At 41.8% G+C, this 18656-nt stretch overlaps 1 protein-coding gene across 1 annotated transcript in view; it reads left to right on the top strand.

Moving 5' to 3' along the window:
• znf469 (zinc finger protein 469) overlaps positions 1–18656 on the top strand; it is a 181395-nt gene that overhangs the window by 80641 nt on the left and 82098 nt on the right. The gene's annotated exons all lie outside the window — the stretch shown is intronic.

Here is an 18656-nt window from a genome sequence, read left to right as displayed (position 1 = left end):
AACGTTCAAACTGTGGGAAAGGATCACAAATTCTACACTGATAATGACAAACCTATTAATAATACAATAATAAGTAGCCAGTTTATAAACTCTGGAAGTGAGAGCTCAACTTACTATTGGTTATTTTATTGCTCTTGTATTAAAAATGCTCCCCCTAAATCCAACCTTAACCTCCTACTGGCACTTGACCATATTTCTGCCTATCTAAAGCCTGTTGTGTATTGATGTGGTGGAGAGTGAAACAACAAGGAGAATGGTGGGAAAGGGGATTATCATTGATAGGGATAAACCACCACTTTCATCTGCCCCCCGTTTAGGCCGGACTGGAACAAAGTTTCCAACCACACAAAGTTTTTGATGCTATGTTTGTGGTGAAGTTGGAATCTGGGGCCGTATAATCTGAACATTGGGTATTAGATTCACATAAAACAATACAAGTTGGAACCCTGGAGGCTTTTTTCTAATGGATACGGTTGGCGGAGGGACAGAGCACAGCTGGGAGGGCTTTAAAAGTGGGCATTTAACAATACAGCCTTAGACACTCTCTCCGCTCTCTCCAAAAAGGTTTTAATTAGTCTGCTTTGGAAAAATGTGGCAAATCGTTTTTGACAAATTTGCTAGGTCAGAATGTCAGTGCTTTTGTTAAGTCCACTGGAAAGTGTCACGGTCTCTGAACCATACAGTACATAGTTTAATATCTATTAGCATTTTTTAAACTATGTCTGAGTCTCTTGGATGCTTGAAAAGGAAAAAACAAATTTTATGGAGCAACAGGCTCTTCTCTGTGGGATCTCATTACTACTCTTCTTTTGCACTTTTTTCCCATTTTTTTCGCTACATTTAGAAAAATTACAGATGTCATCCAAGACTCCAAGAGTTTCAGTTCCTACAACTGTGAGCTTTCAAACCCTGCATCTGTGATTGACTGTTAAACATGAACATGCGTTATGCTCATTATTATTGCCTTCTCTTGAGGAGTGAGAAGTATAAACTCTCACTGTATCACACACACAACAGGGGAGTGGGTTTATAAGGGGTTATTTGGCCTTCCTAATGGCCGCACTACATGTGAGGCACATAATTTTGAGGATGTGGCCGTCTCAGGCAGAAAGAAAGACCACCGTTTGTACACCACCTCCCAGGATGACACTGCTCTGACTTCCTGTGAGAATTAATTAATGACAAACATGCTGAAGACAGTGAACTGTATAGGTGTGGGCATGGAAGGATTGTTATATTAATGTACGGCAATACTACTGTAAAGAGACTGAGATGACTGCAAACTGCACACTCGAAAAAAATGTTGGGAGTTTATTCGGTCATAAAATTGGAATTATTTTCAAAAAGTACATTTTATGTGTGAAATATGTTGGCATGATTAACGTGGGAAACTGACAACAGTATACCATAAAAATGGGGTGAAATGATAATTAACTGGTAAAAATAGAAGTGAAATTCTGTTGCAAGATGTTCTGCTGTTGGTAGGAAAGCTAAGTGACCAAAATCATACAATGAGAACTTAATAACGCACTGACAAGTCTGGACAATGAAGATAGACAGTGACTATAGATGTAATTGTTGAAAAGGAAAAATAGTGTAACACTCTGTCAAATATTCAAATATCAAATCATGGACTAAAACTACACTATTGTGTTTCAACAATGAAATATTGTTACTGCACAAAAATTTATATTGAACTAATTCTCATAAGAGCATTTTAAGTCAAAAAGGTTTAGTAAAGTGTATGAATTGTGAAAGGGAAGTTACTTTTTGATGAATATTATTCATTTCATCTTTATTCTAGAGGCAATTTTAAGCATAACGTTTTAGCATCAGTGTTTTACTTTGTTGCAGCTGCTGCTGCTGTGGAGCAAAATAAAGCCAGAGCAGCAAATCTGAGTCAAATTCATCATCGTCAAATTTAACAACAGTTCATTGTTGCATTTGGGAATAACAAAGACTGTGCCATAGTTGGTGGATTCAATCAGAGCTGACCTAGAATCTGAAAGGGAATTGATTTCAGCTGCTGCATGTTACTCTAAGTACCTTTGTCACAACGAAGTTTTCTCCTTTCATTTGTACTGTTGACAGAGAAACAGATATTTTCAAACACAGTTCCTCGGCTTATGAAGAACAGGGCTGCAACCAATGATTATTTTATGGATTAATCTAATATTCATTTTACTTGTTTTAAACTAAGAAGAGCCTGGACCCCCTTTGAGTAACAGTTATGCAACTGTTCAGCAACTGTCCAAAATAAAATGAGAGAAGTTGAAAGATGAAGGACAGGGATGGAGCGAGAACAAGAGAGAGAGAGGAAGATTCAAACTGATGCCTGAACTCTCTGATGAGTAAAGCAGTAAAGGAAACAGGAAAAGCCATGTGTAGGACACACGCACACACACATGCACGCACGCACACACAGACACACACACACGCACGCAGAGTCCAGAACCACAAAAAAACAAAATTTCCCACCAGTTTTTAAGCAGACAACTTTGGATCAGACTCAGTGTTCCCACTAAACATTAATGTCACCGATTATTAATCCATGGTGTCTGTTACGCTGTATACATTCTTCATATAACACAGGCCGTGGTCCAGACAGCAGACATGTGGGAGAGAGAAGGCACAACGATAAGTTAGAAACAGACAGAAGATAAGGTTTTCCAAGGCAGTAGCAAATGAGGACGTTGTTAGTTTTGGCTGATAGATAGATTTACTGAGAATCCCCCATGCAGTGCCCATCTGTACTGTATGTTGACTCCTTTGTGAGCTTTCTTTGGAATCATGTTAGACATTTCAATCTCACACAATTTCTCTCTTCTTTTTGTTTTTCATATATGTTAATGTTGCGGGCAGGGGGGGAGGGAGCCGGGGAGAAGAGGGAGCTGACCTGGAGCCACACAGATGTCTCATACATAAAAAAGGATCTGGGCACAGCGGGGGTGCATGCTTCTGTTTATGACTGAACAAACAGAGAGCAAAACGTTGGTGAGTAGAGAGGAGCCATTCAAGACCCAATTTAGAATCAGTAGCCACAGAAGAAGAGGCTTAATGGAGACAATGAAAAGAGGCCGCAGAAATAACACGACCCATATGCAACAAGTCAGCGCTCAAAGTGTTATCGCAGCACAAGCTCTTAAACAGGTGATATAGACTAGAACGGGGGTGTCCAGGCAGCATTGGACAGGAAAATTAATATGTCTGAGCGATTTAACGAAAATTGTACCTGCAGGACTTTGGTGTTTATCCAGGCAGGTGTGGAGAAAGAATGTTGACAAGAACGTATTGTACCTGTACTCTACTCTCTCTATATAAATGAATTTTCTCCTTAGATGTGTGCATGCGTGACAGTTTCGGGGCTTGGTATTACCCAGCCAACCCCGGGGAGGACGGGCAGGGGCTTAGGGTGGGGCGGAGAGGAATTTCGGGGCTGTGGAGATAGAGCGAAGGGGCTCCACTTTGCAGACAGGTGGACAGGTAGCAACAGAGGCCTCATTGTCCGTGGCTTAATCAGGCAGGCAGGTGTGCCGCTCCGCATTCGCCTCACCCCAGCAGCACAGCTCACTCCTCGACTCCTTACCTCCTCCCAGCCGTCTCCCTCTCTCTCTCCCTCTCTCTCTCTCTCTCTCCCTCATATAGTCTTGTTGCTGCGGCTCAATGCGCCTGCAGTCATGGCTTGTGATATTAAGTCTGCTTTAATATTGACGGATTAAAACGGAATCGTTGATGTTATTGGAAAGTTTGCTACAGCATGAGGTATCAATTGAGTCTGAAATGTGCCATGGGCTCATACAGAAATTAATGGACTGGTGTAGAGTACATAATAACTTCAATTATGCACACATGATGGTGAAGTGGAAAGGATAGAGTCATGAAAGTGTGGGAGTGAGCGAAATTTACTCTACAGATAGAACATCGGGGAGGAATAAAGAAACAAAAGCCAGGCCATTAATGCAGAAAGAGGAGGAGAAGGAGAGATTGGCTTACACCGAGTGAGTACGATATGGTTGTAGATATTTTGCAGTTTAAGCAGGCAATTCTGCCAAGCCAGGTCCAGGTTGATAAATCTGTCAGCGGTGCGGCCAGGCTGCACAGATCCAGGTTACTGTAGGACTTGACTCTTGCTGCTCTCCAGCTGGCTTGGACCTCATCCAGAACCTCATACTATATCCTGGACCAGCGCCAAGCCTCTGGTCGGTCCTTACTCACCCACAGCCCCACGCCCCCGGTACAAACAGCCGGACGTCCTCTTGGCACTGTGCCTCTCAGCTATAGTCCCGCTCTGTTGATGGTTGTGGCCACTAGTAGGTCTCCTGCCTTCAGTGTTTCTAGATGTTGATGGAAAGATGAGGATTACATCTGTATTAGTGTTTTTCTTCCTGCAAGACTTTATTAACCTCGGCCTCATGCACGCGCCTAAAGATACTTTTTTAAGAGGTAAGACTGTCAGTGTTACAGACCAAAATAGAAACCTAATATTAAAACTACCCAATAGAATATACTGTACAGTATCTGACCCCAAATTTCCACTGGATCCGTCTCCGCTCTGTTCCCACTCCGTCAAAGCATTTCCACCACGTGCGCTGCGATCCGTCTCCGATGCGTCTCCGGTCTGTCACAGCTCTGGCAGCCAGCTGAAATACGCAGCAGGTCGAAATTTGCCGGACAACGGAGCCATCACGCATCAATCCATGTCGATTAGATCGCCCCACACAGGAATTCAAATGCACAGAGCATCCTGTAAATTTCAAAATAAAACACAATGACAAACTTTCCGATCATAAATCATCCCTTTATGAACATTAGTTTCACCCACTGGCACATGTCACCCACTGGCACATGCAACAACTAGAGAGTAAAGTAAAACAAAAACACAGAGCAAGTAGCCTGACAGAAAATCAACCTCAGAAAGACAAAGTGATCTGTTGTTTACATTTTAATCTCACTTTATTCACAGCTGTTATCACAATAGTTTGTAGTTCCCCCGTGATCTCGGGTCTCCAGCTGCTCTGGGCACCGGAGACGGATCGGAGACGCGACGCATCCAGTGGGCGAGGGTTTGATACATCAAACGGAGCTAAAACGTATCGGAGTTGGACCGGAGCGGAGACGGATCCAGTGGAAATTGGGGGTGACCCTCTGAGGCGTACCAGAAATGCAGGACACTTGACCACTGTCCTCTATTGAGTGGCCTTGACACCGTGTTTAGAGCCAGTGCCGGGTCTTGTTTGGGGGATCTGGGATCTGTCTGGTTAAAGTCTGGTCACACTTTTATTTAACCTGTGGTGAGGTTCTGGACCTATTACTGTCCAAGTGACCACGAGGCCACTCTGTGGTCCAGGTCATTGTGTTCTGGTGGTTTTGCAGACCTTGGTCCTCACATAGGAGATTTGACAGCAGCGCTGTTGTTTGTCTGGCTGCGGCTACGTGCATGCTTTCATTCAGCAGGCTGTGTGTTTCAGAACAGCTAATGTAATTTGCATTTCATGTTTTTTTTCTTCTTCTTCTGACAAACTTGCCCAATAATGATGCAATGGAGATGCAATGCTCCTATCACAGCCCATCAGTTCAGAGCTCTGTGTGAGTCGATGTTACAGGCGTACGGCTCATTTGCATTGTAGACAGGCCTCTTGTTTAGGGTATTAACTGAAAGAAATGACAGGTCTGCAAGAAGGTGTGAGGCTGGCAGTTCTCAACATGTCTGTGCCTTCACCCCACCCCCCTCCTCCTTTCATTTGAAGTGTTGTTTAGCTGATTATACATTTTTGATTTCACCCCTCTAAGTTTCAGTTCGTTTGAAACAACCTAAACAATGCAGTAGTACTCAGTTCTGTTTGCAAATGTAGTCTAGAACAATATTTATCTTCAAGAATCAAATTTTTAGCTTTGTTAAGCTGCGTATCTATTAAAAGTGACTGACAATATGTGACTCATTTTGCCTGATGCTGTGGATGAAACGCCTCAATTAAATCCATGGACAGTTTCCTTTTTCTGGTGTGATAATCGTTACCAGAGTAACATAAATTATGAGCTGCAAATTGCTTTTGCAGCTGAGTTTCTTTTTGTGTGTCCAAAACACAGCAATCGATTCCACATCACTCTTATATTCTTTCATGTGAGACAGCTGAAGTTGACTGTTGGTATCCAGTTGCGATTTGTATTCCTGCTTAGGGTATTTTTAGTTCTGTTTAGAGACACTATGCCGTAAGAAGTGTTCCCAAGTTTTGTACGGAGTACACAGGCTGAGCAGTCATGTCTGGAAAAGCCATTGTTCGACCAGAGCCCCATCATTAAGAATGTGTGTCTCAGCATGTTTTGTGCAACTCTGCTCTCACTCGCAGGGAGTTTGACAGTAGAACCTATAAAATCAGAAAAGCCTGTGAGAAGATCTCTGGTTTCTGCTCTCTTTATGCCGACCTCCTGGTACTGACAGTATTGACAGGCCTGACAGCGTGACAGTGTTGTGAAATCTCACAGTGATCTTCAGGTGGCTCACTGAGCCGTAACACTTCATGTCGGAGATGCTTAATCGCCCTGGTGACACGCGCTCTGTGAGATGTGAGAAACTCTCCAGCTTCTGTCTTCAACCTTTGAGTGTCAGTCACTACATCAGATGAGGAGTGGCTGCTGCCAGTCCCATTCAAACAGTCATTAACTTGTCTGTAATTCCAATGGTTTCCTTCCTGCTGCATGCCTAATGCAAAAGGAATATGTCAGCAGGAGGAATTCATATTCAACCAGGCATTCCTCGGCTTGCAAGAATTAGTGGCTGTGACGCAGACAAATTGCTTGTTTTTTTAAAGGATTTTCACGTTAGCCTGTGTCAAACACAAACACAACATTGTGAGTAGAATAATACATATGCACTCTGCCACCCTGATCAGCAAATGAAACGCTAATACTCAGGGATTATCACTGAAATCTCTCACATTACACACCCACAGGGCTTTTCCAGGTTCTACAGTGGCCTATTGAATTACACTAAAAGGTATCTTGTCCATAAAAAGTCCTGTATGATGAAATCAGTTATAAAAATAAAATGTTTTTTGGCATGTTAAGTTAACCATTTATATACTTATGCAGATGCAAGCATGTGATTTTGTTAAAGCCCTACTGTTGTTAAAAACCAGCACTATCAACAGGGAATTATCACAGGCTGTAAATCATTATCTTATGATATTTGGAAGTTTGATAAAAATGACCCAAAGGTGACAGGTTAATGTAAAATTGTTTTTTTCTTTCACTGTAGAAATGCAGAGCAAGTCCCATGTTGAATTCAGTCAAAAGCACCGCAGATGAAAGCTATTTCACCATGACCTTTTAGATCAAAGATGTTACAGAAGCATGGCCTGGATGTGGTGTAGGGTTAAAGTCCTCAGAAAAGCTTTGATGCCGTGTGCTCCTAGAAAAGAAAGAACTGCTATTCTTTTTTCACTGTGGTGCTTTGACCATTTGGTTATGTTTAGTAACACAGAGCACTTGACTTAGTTCTAGGCACTGTAGATCATGGTTTAGGCTAAAATAAATACATTCTTTAGGTTAGACAGCCTTCAATGCCATGTTTACGATAATAAACACACATTCATGGTTAAAAGAAATAGCAATCACTTTGGGTTTCAAATGGGAAAACACAGCCGTCCTGTGTTTTGACAGTCTTAATACTACGTCACCTTACTTCCTGTGCTCCTGTCATAGCTACTACAGCTGACAAATGTTGCCTACAAACACAACCAGAACTATGGTTTGTAAAAAGCAACTTGTAGACGACCAGTGGGCTCGTTTTTGAATGGAACGTCCCTGCAGGAGAGATAAAAGTTGCCAAAGTCTAGTGAACTTAGGCTGTAAGCTTTAGCAGCAGCCTCTGTCAACTTTACTCAAACATCAACATTAGAGTTTATTAAATTGTTCAAGGCACATGCCAACACTTTTACAGAGTAATAAGGGCTTCCCCTTGGAGTTTCTCCTCATACTTAACAAATTTATGTCTAAATATCACTTTTTCTTTGCCTTGATTTGGTCCACCAGTTACTAGAAATAAGTATTTGAGGCTATTTAGCTTGCCAGTTCCTCTATATATTTGCTTCCAGTGCTGTGCTGGGCATGTGCTGCTCAGTTGGCTAAGTTATGTGAGCCACTGAGACTGAACCATGAAGACCGGAGAACCAAAACATTGAGCTGAAAGTTGCTGGAAGAGCTTCAGTCTTTAAGGCATCCACAGAAGCAGCAATAATTCAACATAAAAATAAGTTAATTTAATTAAATATTAATGTTAAAACAAGATGGCTACAGCTTTAGTACCATATATGGAATCAACAGTTGCTCTGGTAAAGGAGCCACTTAAAGAGGTGAAGGTGTACCGCAAGACAGCAATTGGCCTTTCTTAGTTAAAGGCTCACAACTTTGGAATATGTTAGCATCTGAAACAAAAACATTTACTGACTCTAAAGTTTAATACTAAGGCAAAACTATTGCCTGAACACAGGGAAATCTGCAAACACTAATTTTCTATTGTTTTATAGCAAGGTACATTTTATATTTCCTTTTGCTCGGTCAGAGTTGCTGCATTCTCAATTCTCAACCTCGAATGACATTTCAAATTCTTCTTATAAGATAATATAATACTACAAGTATCAGGAATTTATGTGACTGTTTATACTGTATAAATGCTTTGTCAGCTCTTTATGACTCTTTTACAGTGAACATAGTATGTGTGTAAGGGACAAGTTCCATCCACCAATCATGCGTGACATTTAACAAAGCCTCTCTTTTCTTATTCTGCCTTTACTTGAATCTTACATGAACTAGTATTTCACATGCAATTAACTTTCCCCCACAGCCATGTATGTGGCTGAGGGTAGACTGTTGGGACTGATGAGAGGCAGAAATTGAATGGGTGAGTGAAAATGGGTAAGGGAAAGATAGAGTCGGTGAGTGAGGGAAACAAAGAAGCGGGTCAGAGAAAGTCAGTGAATGTCAGCACATCCAAATCAGATGCTGGCCACTCACCCGTGACCTTGGCACAGTTGGATTTGCAGTTCTGAAAACAGTAAGTATGTTGGCGGAGAAAAGATAGATGTTATGTCCTGAAAACCCACTAGCACTAGCATGTCTCTGTGATTTACTCTGTTTACTTTTTATTTTCAGAGGAAGTTAAAACTCAGTTTAGTCATAACACAAACATAAATACACACATTAAACTTTGTATTTGTTTCAAAGCAAATGAGTAGTGTTCCCTTTAGATGTATCCAAACGAGCTACAGTACATTTAAGTTCTTTTACCGACAGTTTTTTTCTCTCCATTTTAGCAGTTGTTATTTTGACACTTCTCACCCTGTGTCGTGAGTGAATGTGTGAGCCCTGTTGTTGTTCTCCATTTTTCTTCCCTGTGGTTTGGGCTTGAAGTATTTATTGATGCAATTGCAGTTTCTTGTGTGTTTTTAGATTTAGACATGTCAGTAACATGTTTCTGTTGATATTTCCAGAGATTTGTTGTTGGTTGGGTTGTAACTATTGGGCCATGGCTGTTTTTTCAGCTCTTAGGACTGATTGTTACTGTAAGGGTTTTTTTTTTTTTTTGTGAGCGGCTCGATGAGTACTTCTGTGTAAATGTTTGGCCACGCTGTGGCTGTCAGCTTGTTATCATGCTACACTGTGCCACATTTTTATATAGAGCTCTAAAGTCGCTGAAATCTAAAAAGACCCTTTAACCATGTCAGCCAATGTTCAGTGTCATAATGTTCACTAATTTAAGCTTTTAAACTCCTCAGACAAACTACAGGACCGTCATTACAATTGCATATTGTACTGCCAAGCATTGTTCAAACCCACAGAGCTTTATTTAAATTTCTGGCCAAGACCTTTAACTTTTTCATGAAGTCTTGAAGTGTGAGAGGCTTAAGCTCCAGGGAGGTGTCACTAACAGACACAGAATATGTGCTGTTCTTTATTCCCACACATTTACTGTAGAATGTATCTTAAAAACATAAATTTGAGCTCTTTGTGGTCACATTATGTCCGTGTGCAATGCATTGTTTTGATCAATGGCAATCACTGCATCAGTACTTGGGTGCATTTCAGTGATTTGAATGTAGTTAAGCACTATCTGACTGTACCCAATGCCAAGTGATATTGCCAGCTGTGAATAGCATAAACGTCTACTTGATACTTAACAAAGCAAATACTGTAAAATACAGACAAAGTGTTTGTTTGGATAAATAAATATTTCCTGATTGCAAATGGACTTTTACCGAATGCAATTGAAATCAATTTTGTATCTTTCCAAACATTTGTGATGAGCTCCCAGATGACAGTGTTTCAGCAAACAAAGGATTCATTTGATGCTTGACATTTCTTTAATCAAAATATGGAACCATTTACACCAAACAAACAATGAAGCAGAAAACAAAGGGGCTTTTGAGAAACTTTGAAAAGGCCCTTTTTTTCAAATTAAAAAAAAAAATCACTGAGTGAAAGCAATCAGACAAACATTGGACCATTAGCCTTATTAACTTTGGCTTTGCTGCAAGGTTGTGGTTCTTCAAGGTCAACATCTCTCCTCATATCTTTCCAACCCACATGTTCACCCAACATTGTTCATGCTTACCACATTATATTCCTCAAAGCTTTGAAAGCTGATAGTGTGTTTGTTCACCGCTGCTGGTCTTTCACACTTCAACTTGTATGACCAAAAATTTCAATTTATGGTTGATATTTTACATGCTTATTGAAGCCCATGGTGAGGCACATTGATGGTTCTGTGAAGAGGTCAGGTTTCAGCCTTTATTGCCTAGGTAAAGAAAACACAGTGAAGAATGTCTAAGACCTGAATGATTGTCAGCTCTTACAGTGATGTGAAGCCAAAACAGGAAGGCCCCTGATGGTTTTTTATTAGCAGGAATCACTAACAGTGCCAGAGACTCTGTCTTATAAAACATATACTGTATAACCCTGTTGGGTTCTTTGCCGCGATTGGTTGGTGAGTTGTCATCGCCACCCTAATGCTCTGTGGTTTAACTCTTCATATGAATGAGGCCCTATATGCTACTGTTCATACACAGAGATCCCATCATGTAGACACTCTGATTACACCAGATGTTAAGGAGTCTGAGGTGACATGTGAGCCTCTGCTGGCAGCTATTATGCCAGTGTCTATTTCAGTGGTGGTATTATTATTTCATGGTGTGTGCTGCTGTTTGTCTTGGCAAAAGGCGACCATTTGTGTGTGTGTGTGTGTGTGTGTGTGTGTGTAATGGTAACATGTTGGGGAGAGGGTAAGCAAGATGAGCTCATGTTACCACTTTGTCTACACTATCCCTCCATTATCTAGTGGTCAAGACACATTAAACTTAATGGGCAACACTGAAAGGATAATAGTTATGTCTCTACAGCCAAGAGATGTGCAAACTCCCATATTCCCTCTTATACTATAAGTGTACTTACATCTGTTGAGCACTTGTCTGGAGCAATGACAGGATTTTTCTTTTCAAGAAGTATGGAAATAATTACATAACATCAATCACACCATATCTTTATGTTTTAATTATTGTCAGCGATTTAAAGTGTGTCCTATCAGTCACGATCAATGAACTATAGAGCTTTGACCGCTCAGCGACTGGTGGCCGTCATCTCTGAAGAGAGATTGATTTAAATGACATTAGCTTTATTTAATCTAATTTGCAGTCATTTGTTGAAGTTAGACTCTGGGTATGTGGAAAGAAAATATTTAAAGTGATAACAGGTAGCCTGCTGTCTCTGCTCATTTTTCATCTCAATTTCACTGGGTGTAGAGCCAAGACACACACATCGGCCACTCTGCCTGACTAAATAACTATGATCTGAACGCGCTACCAGGGCTCTTACTTACCCTCCTGGAAAATCAGGAAAAGTCAAGTCATTTTAATTTTGTACTTTCCAGGCCTGGAATGCTTATGAGAAATTTTTCGAAAAGATATACAATTTAATTATTCACTTTTTTGAGCGCTGTGCAATGTCACAAAAACACATGTGGCTTGTTTTGAAATAGCGTTGAAGTGTCGGACAAAAAACACTGTTGGTTGCACTTTTTTTTTTTTTTGACAGAAGGGGAAAAAAACATTTAACACGTCACATACATACAACAGATCGAGGCCTTCCTACTAACACCATTCTACCAGAGCGGCACGAGTGGGTGGTGAAATCCCATGTCAGGAGGCAGGAGGTCATGCTTGTTATTCTTGAGAGGATCAGTCCCAGTGTTTCTGAGGCCCTACTGATGTCTTTTATATAATGCAGACAGCCCCTCTGGTTTTACAAGAGCCCTGAGCACCAAGACTGTAGCCGTCAGCTGGACCCCACCAGAGCTGTGGGCCTCTGAGACGGAGGACTGTGAAGGCCTCACTGGTCGCTGACATTCAGAATGAGGTGGCAGATTTTTACAAGATCATAATCATTTGTTTCTCTGCATGGGATTTGATGTTTTTATAGTTGATGGTGAGCAGATTCACTATTAATCATGAGCTTATATCAATCATGTAGTCCACTTAGGCTTTATGCACAGCTCCGCTACTTCCTGAACTTTAGCCAGCTCCTTTACTTCCTGTTTTACATTATTGGACAAACTAATTAATCCAGGTGTGTCGGACCATTGTTGTGAGGTCAGACACACCTGGATTAATCAGTTTGTCCAATAATGTAAGACAGGAAATAAAGGAGCTGGCTAAAGTTCAGGAAGTAGTGGAGTTGTGCATAAAGCCTATTCTGATAAGTTATTATAAATGATTAAACTCTCTGTGTTGGACAAAGTAGGTTTTCCTAATTGTGAGCACTGCTGTCACCTTTGACAACCTTGAATAAAATCTAATCAACTGCATGTAAAGACAGATTGAAGATACTCAAGATTTTCTGTTTTTGTTTTAGTAAGTAGCCTACCAAAAATAGCACTGTTCTCCATCAGTCATTTAAGTTGAGATATACAAATTCTTGGCCACACCTGAGAAGTGCAGCACAGTGATTTGTATTTTCTCTGAACACTTACATGTTGCATATTTCAGGAAATCCCTCCCAGCCTTCCCCTTCTTTGGGAATGCATTTGACAGCAGTAGAATAATTATAAATAAATGGAATAAATCTTGAAATGAGAAATTAAAACATCTGAAAGTTTGCTCAGTGGTTTAGTCTGGGTTGGCCATTTTCACACACACTTTGCCTTGTCAGCGTAGGAAAAGCCCAAGTGTTAGTCATAACATGAAGGCTCAGCTGTGTTCAAACATTTCCAGAGGGCTGTAAGAGTGTGACAGTGAGCCCACATGCACGATCCCAGGACCCTGAAGCGCCTAAAAAGGAATTCAGTCATCAATAAATTTAGTATTTACACCTGTGTTTTTCCTACCACGGCAGGTCAAAATGTCTTGTCTGTGGAAAAAGGCCATGACACAAGAGATAAATCCTTGGTTCGAACACCTGCTTCCAGCACAGTTTTAGTGTCTGTGTTATGATCTGTCTTGATGGCAGCATTTTACTTTCTCCAAATGCGTCCTCCGTTGAAGTGTTATCACCTCATATCATCTCTTGGCTGAAGGAAGAACGCGTTAAACATTGTACGTTGACACTCCAAACAGGCAAATAGTTTACCGTCAGAGCTGTGATGTCTGACTGTATGTTACCGTAAATTTCGTCGCTGGCCAGCATTTCAGCGCTGTATCTTCTAATGACTCAAAAGATAAACAGTGAGTGAGTTGAATGGAATGAACCACATGCTTTTATGAAACTACACATGTTCAGCTGTGAGGAAGAAAGCAAAGCTAAGATTTTCCCTTCTCTCAGCTCCAGGACAGGGGCGGTGGAGACGGGGGGGCCAAGCCATTGATGACAATGTCGACATCGCTAATGACTGCAATTATGAAACCACTAAAGATTAATGATTAATCCAGTCATGTGCACTACACTATCTAGATGACTGGGTCGTGCTGCTGCGTCTGATCACAAGCTCCACGCACAGACAGACTGATTGTATTTAACAGCCCTTAAATCATCTCAATTATGGTCTGGCATGAGACACAGTGGCAAGACACTACAAATAGCTCCGATACTGCTTTCCATTCTCTTTAAACACACAACAGGTTGATGAACTGATTAAATTAGATTTGTTTCTCTTTGATTTTTTTTTTTTACAGGACATACCTGTAGCTACATCAATGCAGCGATAGCATCGTGTAGCTTCTGCCGCACCACCAGTGCACTTGATATTGTAACCAGAGGCAATGACGCTATCAGGTGCTGTGGTGGAGAAGACTGTATTTTTGGAAAGGGTTGAGAGGATGTGAAATGTGCCAATAAGCAACATGCCCTGTCTCTCTACTCAAAAGAATATGTCAATACCTTCAGCTTTCTAAATAAACAGACACTCTTGCACATGCACTCCAATGCACATCCTCATGTGAGAGAGCACACACACACACACACACACACACACAATAATTGCCTGAGTCCTTGATGATTACAGTGTGCTCAATGAGGCAAAGGTAGTAGTTGTCTGTCTTTGTCCTGCTTTGAGGTACCGTATAGCGGCATTGCCAGAGTTGTGGGTGGCCTTCCGAGATTGTGATGCTTGGCAGATGGTAATTTGGGGTTGAGTGTGTGGTTAGTATTGGGGTAAGGATATAAGTTATGGCTGGCGTTGGTTTGACTCGGCGGAAGTGAGCAGTAGGGAATGGTACTGTAGCTCCGGCCTCGTCCCCGACTGTCTACTGCAGATTAGAAAGCTCTGCGGTTTCCTCCTGTCACTGTTTCCTTTATTCACTCTTCCTCTCTTTAGTTTGTGTTGTGGGGTTCTTTGGAAGGAAAAGTGAAAATGGGAAGGATGGAGAACAAATAATAGGAGATACTAAAAGAGGCAGACAGAAAGAGAGACAGAGGGGTAAGAGAGGAGGGAACAGGACAGGGCAGGAACCAGGGAGAGGCAGTGTTTGAAGTTAAACAAAACTGCTCCGTATCCTGAGGAAGTGACTGTTGCCAAAGACAGGGATAAAGACGGGACTGTTCCTCATGGTCTGTGAGTGCACATGATTACATGTGTACTGTGTGTGTGTGTGCGTGTGTGTTTCAGCTCGATAAAACCACTGTCCTACAACACAAACGTCATGTTTTAACGTGCAGCCATGGCTCATTTTCACTCCTCACGCCTCTCCTCCATAGTCAGATCGTGCCCTCTCCTTAGCCCTCCACTTGGCCCTCAGGGTAATAAATTAGGCGCTCTAAAGGTCTGCGTTAACTGTTCGTCTGCTCAGAGTGCAGAGGAGTGTTTTTCTTCTCTCTGGGACCATAAACGAGGAGTTGATTGGGTGCTAACAAGGAACACTTTATGGATTTCAGATAACATCACTATGCTTGAGTAAGAGAGGGTTCAGGCTCTCCAGAGGCATATTAGTTTGAATCATTTGAGATGGGGTGCGAGGTGTGTGCGTGTGTGTGTGAGGGCATCTTAAAAAGCAAATATTTTGGTCTTATTTTGTTTCATAATTTAGGTTTTATTAGGTTAAGGCTACAGGTTTGGGTGGGGTGAGGGTGTGTGTCATCAAAATTGAGAGTGTTGGTTTGTCTGTAGCTGGAGATCAATGAGTTCAAAGCTTGTCTCTGTGCATCCCCGCGAGATGGATGAGCTGTAAATGCGTGCCTGTGGTTCGAGGTGTGTTTGCATGCATAAGTGTATGTATACAAATACTTATGGTGGGACACTGAGGGTGTGCAGAGTGGTATTATCTTTGCTGTAATGACACATAGTGGTGGAATCCCGCAGCCACCCAGACAAAACTCTCCCAGTGAAGCCGCTCGGGGCACAACACACTCACGAGATTACACATTAGTGTGACTGTGGTTGTGTGGTTGTGGGGTGTGTGTGTGTGTGTGTGTGTGTGTGTGTGTGTGTGTGTGAGTAAGTGCGTGCGTGCACTCCCACCTCAGTCTACAGGAGTCTAGACTCTCTAACAGCCCTGTTGTTGAATGGCTAATCAACACAGCTGATGAAGTGCTAGAAATAAAAGAGGTCACACGGGAGATTTAAGAATGACAGACAAATTAAAAAAAAAAAAAAAGAAACTTGTGAAATAAAAGAGCTGTGGAGAAGCAAATGAGGCGTGCGGCAACTGGCTACATTGCGTATTCGCTAAAGATTATCTGTCTTGGAATGATTATCATCCTCCCTGTAGATATTCAAATAGCGATCAGTGTGGTTTGCATATGATGTGAGTGGTGAAACAGACAAGATGGTTGTCCAACAGGACGTGACTTTCAAACAACCAGCAGAAAACATTTTCCAACTGAAGTAAAGGGCTTCCTCCTGCTCGGCAGATAACATGATGTATATTCCCCAGGCCAACTGCCAATCAGCGCTGACTCTCCTAACTCTTGTTCTGAAAAGTCCTTTGTTTTCTGGGAACTGTCAAACAGGCTTCACGCAGGTTTTTGGAGGGCTTTCAATCCTGGGACCACATGCCTAACAGGCTGGATAAGAGGAAAATGATTTCTCAAAAGCCACATCTGATAGCTAAAAATGCACATGTGTTTAATAGCAAGAATATTGCACGTGTTTGAACGTATGGAAACTATATGGAGGAGAGAGTACAGTATTTCTGTCTGTGTCTCTATTTGTCTGCATGTAGTTATGCGAGAGTTATCTTTGGTTTGACCTTATTCTCTCAACATGTTTTCCCTCACTGTAGATGCTTTACTGCCTGTGACTCACACACAAGAGGATGATAGATAATGTCCTGCATCTTTAGTAATTAGGCGACCCAGCCAAACTGTTGCTCATTCATAGAAGAGCCGTGTTTCAGACCGACTTTTAAGCGAGCATGCATAGACTTCTTGGGCAAATATTTATCGGCATAGACATTTTCTTTGGCACTGGATCACTGTAATGTTTTTAGTGTGTGTGTGTGTGTGTGTGTGTGTGTTTTGCTCAGGAAATAACTTCTCATTCGCCCTCAGAGATTCATCTGTTTTGTCATTTGTCTGACAGACGCATGATCTCTGCCTGATTCTCTGGCTCATATGGAGCGCTCAGCTGCTCACAAGCTGGATGTAAGCAGTCACATACACACACACACACACACACACACACACACACACACACACCTGTTTAGATGCATGGATATTTATTGTGTATATATATCGAGAGGAGTGTTTGAAATAGAGACAGATGGACAGTGGCATGGAAGAACTGACCAGTGACTGGTGGACAACATCAGTACTTTTTGCTTTGGTCTGTGTCTGGCTGGATCATCATTGCCGTTTGGCTTTTACACTGTGTTCATGAGTTTGGTTGTGTGTTTGTGTCTGGACAACAGCAGGGGCCTAGAGGCTTGAGCGTGATAGTGAGGTTAACCAAAGCATAGCCAGAGGGCTGGAGTCTGGGTTTGTGGATTTGAGCGTTTCGATGGTTTGTGTTATCTGGACTGTGAGCCTGAAAGCTCACGGGATGCAGCCTGGACCCTTCGGTGGGTGCGGTGGGGGGTGCAGTGGGGGGTGGGGGGCTGAGGGCCACATGCATAAGACCAATGGACGTGTCTCGAACAGTTAAGAGGTGTTGGGGAGCTCCAGAAGAACACAAAACTCAGAAAACATTAGCAAACACCCTCAGGGAGCAGTTTAGATCACAGTCTGGTTCCACTCTGTGTAATAATAAGCAGAAACACACAGAAACAGACACGCAGTGGCATGAATATGTGCAGGAAGTGGAGGGCATTGTCTGAATCAAAGTTGTAATGAGATGTATATGTGTGAAGGCAGAATGGCATCAATTGTCTGTTCATCTGATTCCACTGGTCCATATTGGGTGCTAATGCAACAGGAAGATCATGACCAGGCCATGCAGATGAAAAACCTGTTGGCTATTAAAAGCCTGCAAATCTCCCAGACAGTGGTGAGTCACTGGTGGTTGACTTGAAGGTTAACAGTAACCATTCATTCCCCCTGAGTGAAACATAGCTAACTTGCTCGGGTGAGAGTTTTGTTACTAGTACCATTCAGTTGTTGGGAAAGTCTGTGAAATGTGTGGTAGTTGTATATATTACGCACTCGCTTCATGTGAGTCACTGTTGCTCATAATGATGATTTTGGGACGTTAGTGTTTGATGCCACATTTCACTGCAAAAGCACAGACTGTACAGGTTCTGCTTTGGATGAAAGAACAGAGGGAGGGTGGGACTGAAAAAACTGACTGGGTGAATGAGAAGTGGGTACATCTGGTGTGGTTGTTTATTTATTGAGGAAGTGACAAAACAGTTTTCTTTCATCCGTTGGCTCTACTGGTTTTATTTGTTTCGATCAATACTTAAATCCCATTCTGCTTTGTTTGTACCACTGTTTTCCTTTTTTTCCCATTCTGGTTTATTTTTATATTGATTAGAGCCTGAATAAAGCTGCAGTTCATACATAAGGAAACAATAAATAGTGTCAGTCTTCTTTCGAGACAGTGAGACCCTAGGGTGGTACCTTTTTAATGAGTTTCATTTCATTGAAGATGAGTCAAGGGCCTGAAGCATCGTCTGGATTAATTATGTGAAAGAGACATAGCTGCTGTATCAGATGCAGGTTGACATGTTGAAATATTGTGGTGAGAACGTGAGAGAAAGTTTTACCTAGTTAATCATGGCCAGATCCTTCCCTGAGCCTTT

The sequence above is a fragment of the Trachurus japonicus genome, chromosome 6, assembly GCF_045865225.1.
Source record: "Trachurus japonicus isolate A0001 chromosome 6, Traja_1.0".
Lineage (NCBI taxonomy): Eukaryota > Metazoa > Chordata > Actinopteri > Carangiformes > Carangidae > Trachurus > Trachurus japonicus.
This window is presented reverse-complemented; position numbering and strand designations above follow the sequence as displayed.